The sequence below is a fragment of the Panthera tigris genome, chromosome C1 (genome assembly GCF_018350195.1).
Source record: "Panthera tigris isolate Pti1 chromosome C1, P.tigris_Pti1_mat1.1, whole genome shotgun sequence".
Classification (NCBI taxonomy): domain Eukaryota; kingdom Metazoa; phylum Chordata; class Mammalia; order Carnivora; family Felidae; genus Panthera; species Panthera tigris.
Window position 1 is genome coordinate 124,119,620 of NC_056667.1, and position 8,741 is coordinate 124,128,360.

Sequence of the window (8,741 nt, forward strand, 5' to 3'; positions counted from 1 at the left end):
GAGCTTGACACGGATCTTGATCCCACGAACTGTGAGATCATGACCTGAGCCAAAATCAACAGTTGGATGCTTAACCAACTGAGCCACCCAGGTGCCCAGCCATTTTATTTTCATCATAGCACATTACCTAAAATTATCTTGTTTACTTGTTTTCTTTGCTTCTTCCCCACCAAAGTGTCAGGTCCGTGATATCAGGGACCTTGTCTGTCTTGCTCCCCACTTGTATCCCCACTTGTATGCCTAGCATAGCACCTGGCACATGGTGGGTGCTCTACAAAAACTACTCAAATGAATGCTGTCAAAATACAAGACTGGGCACATTTTCAAGTACTTGCTATTCTTACTTCTTTGTCAGTTCATTGGGGTTTTATTTCTTGTGATCTAAATCTTTAGTGTTGCTATCAGTTTAGCTTAGCAGATGCCAACTTACATGCCAAGAGAAGTTGCATCACTTAAAAGATCGTGGATAAGATATTCCAGCATTGCCTGGAAATTATGAAATGTCACACAGAGACAGTGCTTTCAGAATCCAGTCCACCGATATAATCACAATTGATTTTTGTCATTAGCATTTCCCCCCAGTTTGTTTCTTTCAGCTTCTTTGGGTCATAGATGGCCATGTAATGTCCTATCCATGCTGACTCTCAATTTCATCAGCCCAAAAGCAAACTAAGGAAGGAGTTGGGTGTGTTTAATTGTTATGCAATTGCTATGGTGTGTTGATATGGATAATAAAAAAAAGACTGGTGGTGCAGAGTAACCTTAATCATCTCCTGCTTAGGATCACAATATTAATTTAAATGTATTGCCAAGCAGAGTGTTACATCTCCAGCAGCTATGTTCCACATTTAATTATTATATTTAAAAGGAAGTCTTGGGGTGCCTGGGTGGCTCAGTCAGTTAAGCATCCGACTTCAGCTCAGGTCATAATCTCACAGTCCGTGAGTTCAAGCCCCACATCGGGCTGTGTGCTGACAGGTCAGAGCCTGGAGCCTGCTTCAGATTCTGTGTCTCCCTCTCTCTCTGCCCCTCCCCTGCTCATGCTCTGTCTCTCTGTCTCAAAAATAAATAAAAACATTAAAAAAAATTTTTAAAGGAAGTCTTAACAACCCAGAGGGAGGAAGTAGTGGGTATGAGGGGGGAGAAAAGGTCACCACAGATCCACAGATTCATTTCATATCCTGTAATTGGGCATTCATCCAATGGCAGGCCCTAAGCCCTGGCTTATCCATGGGTTCGATCAAGTACTTAGCCACTGTTTGACTCTGAGTCCCCAAATGCCCCAAATATGCCACCAGATCTTATAATCCTCCCCTCTGGAGCAAAATCAGGTCAAGCTAAGAAAAGCACTTAAGAACAAAAGATGCAGCCTTAGGATTTTCAATCAGGAACTCTCTGAGCATCTCCTATCACCCAGGATACTTGTTAGTAAATGTCTGGAAAGAAAATAAGATAGAATGTGTTGTATGGAGAGAGGAAGTTGTTTTTTTTTTGTTTTTTTTTTTGTTTTTTGGTTCCCTTTTCTTGGTTTTCATTCTTTGTGACCCATCGTGCTTGCTTCAGGAAGGTTTCTGTTCATGCCAGCCCATCTTATTAAGCCATCACTGTATGTGAAACAGTTATGAGGCTTCCTTGGGGGAAAACTAATAGCACCGAAAGCATTTATTGGATACCTGTTGTGTGCCAGATATTTCAAATATATTATTTAATTCTCTTACCAAAAAGAAAGTGGGTAGGATTATCTATATCTGACAGAGTAACCAGGTACAGATTATCCTTCTGATAGATGGATTCAAATGCAGTGTGGTCTGGGACACCTGGGTGGCTCAGTCTGTTGAGCATCCGACTTTGGCTCGGGTCATGATCTCGCGGCCCGTGAGTTCAAGCCCCACATTGGGCTCTGTGCTGACAGCTCGGAGCCTGGAGCCTGTTTCAGACTCTGTGTCTCCCTCTCTCTCTGTCCCTCCCCCACTCATGCTTGTGCTCTCTCTCTCTCTGTCTCTCTCTTTCTCTCTCTCTCTGTCAAAAATAAATAAACATTAAAAACAAAAACAAATGCAATGTAGTCTGACTGCAAAGCCGGGGCTCTTTCTTCCACCCAGAATAAGCAGCCCTAGGGTTCCTTTTGGGTGCTATCACTCATGACCTCCAGTGTCTGCCTGAAGTGGAGTGTTACAAGGGTCTTTGAGGCTGTATTCAAGCTTGGTGGGCATGAGTGGTGAGATTGAGTAGCCGGGTTTGCTGTTTGTGTGCTATTTATGTTTACCCCTGTTTCTGCAACACATATGATAAAATCCCCTTAAAAGACTTATGATTTTATAAATGAGGGAAGATAAATATAATATAAAATGAGGGAATATAAACCAAATTGATGGATTGGAAAGGCCTCAAGTGTGTGTTGCCTAACATGTGGCATTTGAATGTATAGCACATTTGAGTGTAAGCATATCTCTGTTGAATGAATAAATGAATACATGAATGGCTAGTTTGAGGCATTTGATAACTTTCTGTTCTCTTAGGTTCTCAACATATTTACAGGTAGCAAGTCTTACCACCATAAAACTACATATCAGAACTGCATTACTTATAGTTTCCTATAGGCATGCCAATCCAGGACTGTATTCATAGTATATCCTTGTGTTTGTTTTCATTTTGTTTAATCATGCTTGATGTAACAAAGGGCAATATGAATAATGCATATGGATTCTTGTAAATATTCTGTTGAAAATGGGGCCAAGTCTATTGTGCAATTCTTTCTATAGAGAATGACTTCTGTATTACACATTCATTCAACAGACCTTTGTCTTGCATTATCTTGTTTAAACACTGTGCTAATGGAGCAAAAACAAGCTACATCTCTGACCTCTGGAGCCTACAAAGTGAGTGATGGAAAACTGTTTTTATATTTAATAGATAAAAGTAAGAATTATTATTTGTGATGTGTATAGGGCGAAACAAGGAAGGTGATGGGATAAGGAATAACAAAGCTAGCATCACTGAGGAGGTGACAATTCAAGTGAGGCCTAAGGATGAATGAGAAGGAATCGTCCAAATGAAGGTGGGGGAAAATGGTATTCTCAGCAGAAAAAAACAGAATGTGCAAAGGCCCTGAGGCAGGAAAATACTTCACCATGCCTGCGGAACTAAAGGAAACCCAATACGGCAAGAGTCTGGTGAGGGAAGGGGAGGGGTTATAGTAGTAAATGTGGAGAAAGGCTATTCAGAAATGAGAAGGAACAAAGTGAGATACTAAGTATAAACTGTCTCTACAATTTTTTAATTAAAAATTTGTTTGAATGTTTATTTTTGAGAGAGAGAGAGAGAGATAGACAGTGAGGGGTGGAGAGAGAGAAGGAGGCACAGAATCTAAAGCGGGCTCCAGGCTCTGAGCTGTCAGCACAGAGCCCGACATGGGGCTTGAACTCATGAACTGTGAGATCATGACCTGAGCTGAAGTCAGATGCTTAACTGACTGAGGCACCCAGGTGCCCCATAAACTGTCTCTACAGTTTTTGAGAGCCTGCTGTAACTAGGCATTGTGTTAAATGCTTTACATCTATTATAGTGTGTCTCAATTGTTCATCTGTCCTTTTTTTATTTAAAAAATTTTTCTTTAATGTTTATTCATTTTTGAAAGAGAGAGAGAAAGAGCACAAATGGGGTAGGGGCAGAGAGAGAGAGGAAAACACAGAATCTCACTGAAGCAGGCTCTAGGCTCTGAGCCATCAGCACAGAGCCCAACGTGGGACTCGAACCCATGAACTGTGAGATCATGACCTGAGGTGGAATTGAAGGCATAACTGACCGAGCCACCCAAACACCCCTGATCTGTCCTTCTACTAATGCTTCCTAGTGGGTGCTCCACTGAACACTAGTCCTCTGAGATGTTCTACAAAACGAAAGTTTCTTGGCTAAATAAATTTGGGGATACCTTCATACTCTCTTGCCTCTTGGAGATTTTCAGAAACATAATGTGTCTGTACTAATACACTGAGATTGTTCGATGTTACTGGGTTTGCTAATAATCTTAGAAATTGTTTTCTCTCCTTTTAGTTAGTTTATAGCTAATAACTGAGAAGATCAATACATTTAAAAAGAAAACAGAACTTGCTGATGAAGTATCCATTTGGGAGCAGAAGGGATCATTACCCTTTCAAAGATTTTTTCTGATTTCATTTTGGTTATTTGTACCTCTGGTAGCGTATCCTACTGACCTATTTCATGTGTTCTATAAACAGTTCTAGTTCAAGACAAGCTTCACAAATGTCAAGCACTGTCTGTTTATTTGTGGAAGGAATCACACATTAAAAGATAGTTTTGTCTATCACTATGCTATTTGTGAATTCTAATCCTTTATCATATGTTTTATAGATCAATGAATCAAAGAAATGTCTTTAAGAAACTAAGAGAAATTAAGTTTCTTTCTGATGAAGCTCTTAAATTAAAGGTAAGAATCCCTTCTTTGCCTGGATTGCTTTCTCAAAACAGGAGTGAAAATAGTGAGTTATTATTACTGATTCATTGCATTTTGTTGAAGGAGGACATCAAAACAGTTGAATATTTTAATGAAATTTTAAGTGACAGTCTTCAAAGTGCACGTGCTACCTTGCGATCTGAGACAGAGAAGAATGTCAAGAATAAGGACTTGGTAAGAGTTGGCTGCTGAGTTTTACTGTAATTTGGCTTTGGAGGCTTTTTGTTAATTGGGTGAGGTGAGCACAGTATGTTCACTTGCTGTTTACCACAGTAGAGATTGGGCCTCTGGGAGCCAAATCTCCATCTGCAATGTGAGCTGGAATTTCACTAGGACCACCAGGAGGAGTTTTGCTATTTCAAGGACTAAGAAGTACCTGTGTTTTCACAACTAGGTAATTATCACATCATTTCAGCTCTGCCCTCCAAGATATGAAGAAAATTCTGGAAGATATTTGAGAGATGAAGGGTGATTACTAGCCAAATTGTGTAGTCCCTTCCTGTCTTAATGCTGAACACATAATTTTCAATGTGAATAGGGAAGGAGATATCTATTATCTATCTATCTATCTATCTATCTATCTATCTATCTATTGATATATATTCCACTAAGAAAGCCATTTGTGAGCTCTTTGATTTAAACTATTTTCTACCAAGTTGGCTTTCTCCTTGTTATATATATGCCTCAGGATCTTTCTTTGTTGCAGTGTACAATCATGTTGTGTTAGGTGCATTCACATTGTTGTATGATCATTATTTCTTGAATGTCTTTTCTCATATCTGTCTTAAAGTCACAAGATGGAAATGGTGAATTCGAGGATTGAGAGCTGAGAACCTTGAGGTCCAATAACTGTGAACTGGAAGGTATGCTGTCTGTTGGGGAGAAATCCCCATATGAGTACATGACTTTGCATTGGGAAGGGAAAGAATGCCTTCTTGCCTTCATGGTTCTTGCCCTTTTCCTGTCACACCAAAGCCAACTCTCAGGTCATGTGCACACTTATAAAGAAAATCCATTTTTTACAGAAAATAAAAAGGCCTTAGAAGACAAGTGTAATGCATTGAGGTCTGTGAAAGCAATCAAGGAAGCAAAAGTCAAACAGCTGAAGGAGAAAGCACATATCCTTGAAGAATTCTATAAACAAAGAAGAGTGGCTGCAGAAGAGTAAGATGTTCAAATATTAATTGTCACAAATCCTGTTGTATGAATGAATGTCGTAGCCGGTATAGAGAATTTTTGCCAAATGCATTCGGTAGAATTGTGCTTGACCTTCCTACCTTGCTTTCTGTAACCTGCATTTTCCTTTCTGTCCTTAGTGCTTGTCACACATTATTGTGTCATGTATTTAGGGTGAAAGAGGGAAGGTACCAGCATTAAGAACACTGATCCCTGATACCCTCTGGATCCATTTACATTGTCCCATGGGTTTCAATCCTATCACATTGTCTTCTCAGCCGGGAATTAGGTCATTTTTGTTCAGCACCAGACATGGGTCAAAAATATATAGGGGGGAACGGCTAGGTGGTTCAATTGGTTGAGCATCTGACACTTAATTTTGGCTCAGGTCATGATCTCATGGTTTGTGAGTTCGAGCCCCACATTGGGTTCTGCGCTGAAAATGCTGCAGCTGCTGGGGATTCTCTCTCTCCCTCTCTCTATCCCTCCTTCCCTGTCTCTCTCTCTCAAAATAAATAAGTAAACATTTTTTTTTAATTGGGTAAAGAGAAGTTGAGTTATATTGCTGCAGAAACAATGGGAATTTCTTTCTGGAAAATGGGTTGGGGCACCAGCAGTACTGGACCCCTTCATGCAGTCTGCCAGTGAGGTTGTTCACTGCAGGCCCAATCCCTACGAAGGCCTGGGTATTTCCTGTCCCCCTGCATTTCTTATGTGTAACAATCTTTGGTTCCAACCAAAACCTGCAGCTTCGCTAGGGCTCATCTTTGCTGACTGACCCTCAACTACACTTACTTCTACGTCTATGTGCATAAAGTTATTTAGCTGCTTTGCAGTTCAGTTTTCTGTCCCCGAATGTATTGATGAGTCCTGGGGAGACTGGCTCCAACTGCCAGGCTGGCTTTGTCCTGGGCTTCCTTCTTCTCCATCTTGGTCTCGTGTGTCTTCATGGGGTCGTTAGAAATTTGGTGCATTCACTCACTTGTTTCCTCCTTTGTGCAGTATTTCCTTTTGTTCTCAGAAGATCGGGGCCTTTAGAGTCCCTCATTCACGTTGAAAAGTAAACTCTTCCTTCCCTTCCCTGGGGACTCAGCTTCATGATAGTCCTTCCCACACCTGGGGTGGGGGCTGCTGTGTCTCATTGGCATCTTGTTTTTGTTAATTTGTAAGCTCTTTGTGGGGGTACAGAGCCCTGACCACCTTTCTATCTTCAGCCTCTTACAACAGAGCCACTATATTACAGCCACTCCAGAAAGCATTTGCTGAAGGACTGCCTGAGAAGCCAGAGGGAAATGCACGTGCCTTTCTCTGACTAGAGATTTTTTGTCAGTTTCTAAAAGTCAGGGCTCCCTGTGGAGGTGTAAGACTAATGATGATCTGTTGCTCCATCCTAATGGGTATAGTTGATCAGACATGGTTTTTCACATTGAACTGAAATGAGTCTTCACCATCCCAAACAAAAGACCAGCTCTGGGAAGGCACAAAGTGCAATGTTATTTGATGACTTCGTGACAAAGGAGTAGAAGCAGAAAACTAGAAAGACACCTCCAATTGCAGAGACGTGGCAGCAGACAGAGGTTGATTTTAGTATATGTGCTGCCGAAGCGAGCACCAGAGGTTGATTTTAACTTAAATGAGGTGTTCAGTTCATTTCTCTGATTGTGGTGTCAGTCTGCATTTATGGGAGAGGTGAGGGAAGGGATATTTGAATCTAGGCCTTCAAAAGTGCTGGGAGGTAAAAAAGGAAGAATTTCTGGACCTTGGCTCCTGGATTAGGTATATATCTTTCTCATCTTAGGAAACTGAAAATGGCACAATGTGAACTGGTGGCAATTGAGAATCAACTGGAAGCTACAGAGGAAAATTTGAAAATAGCTAACGAGGAAATATACAAGTACAAGTGAGTTCAGATACTAATTAGCAGTGGCTCATGAAACCCCTGTCCATTTCTTGTTTTTCACATTTGTACAAATTTAGACTCAATTAACAAGTAATATAAATACATATTCAGAGGACATATCCATAGAGAATGAACAGATAGAAAAATATAAGATTTAGAAAGAACAAAAAACAGTCAAGTTACTAAACATTTCCAGAACTCCAGTATTGGCCTGACCATGTGGAAACTTCATCCATGCCAACATTCCTCAGGGGTGGTGTCAACTCTCATAATCTATAGGAAACCAGTGTGTGGTAGGATGAATTATACCCATCAACATGGTAGTGCCATTTGATGGCCCTGGTTTCTGGGAAATATGGTGAAAATATATGTTAAGGGACAAAGAGCTTTATGATGAAAGACACTTGTCACATGATGAATTAGGGAAAGATTAAAAATGGGAAGGAATTCTATGAACTCTGAACCCTACAGGCATGGAATAATGAGTAAGGAAAGGATGTAACAATAGCTTTGATCCTACTGTACATTTATAATCATGTAAGAATAAATTGTATCAGGGGACAGATACGAGGTTGATGGCAACGTGGGCAGATTATTTAAAATCATACCCAATATTGGGCCTTATCTGACAAAAGCAATTGTAACTCACAGGCAGCAAATTGAGCAAACACGAGAACAGCTGTAGCAGGCAGAGCTCACCTTCAGACACCAGGTAATCTGAGTTCTGCCTGACTTACTAAACCCTTAGCACCTCATACAGGTGAGTGTAGTGGCCCTTGGAATCCCTAAACACGGGCTTTTCATTGTTGGCTTTTTCAGATTGCAGTTCATGAGAAGAATGCTCAGCACAACTGAGTAAGTGTTTTCTTGTTTCCTCCTCTTTCTTTGGTGCACAGTCTGGGAAGACTGAAGGTGGATGTGTTTTTTTCTCCCCCAGATCAAGACTCAGATCTGGGACAGGGAGATGGCAGAGCAGAGCAGGGAGGTCGCCCACTTGAAACAGGTGTGGGAGCTTGACATGTGGTTTTATGGGTGTTTCAAGGGATGACAGCTGTGCTGTTGTGTATCTGTGGTGTTGTAACTCTTTAGAAGTCCATTCTTTTTCTGTATCCAAGACTGGATGTTATGGAAGGAAAGAGGCTGCCTGACGGACACATGAGGCAGAAACCAATGCCTGGAAGACCAGAGACG

At 41.0% G+C, this 8,741-nt stretch overlaps 1 long non-coding RNA gene across 1 annotated transcript; it reads left to right on the forward strand.

The window, feature by feature from the left end:
* The first annotated feature begins 4,370 nt into the window (after positions 1-4,370).
* Positions 4,371-8,449, forward strand: LOC107181246. The gene is made up of 7 exons (XR_006221647.1): positions 4,371-4,447; positions 4,538-4,648; positions 4,748-4,868; positions 5,265-5,337; positions 5,500-5,638; positions 8,202-8,262; positions 8,370-8,449. It is a non-coding gene; the product is annotated as an uncharacterized LOC107181246 (long non-coding RNA).
* Positions 8,450-8,741: the final 292 nt, after the last annotated feature.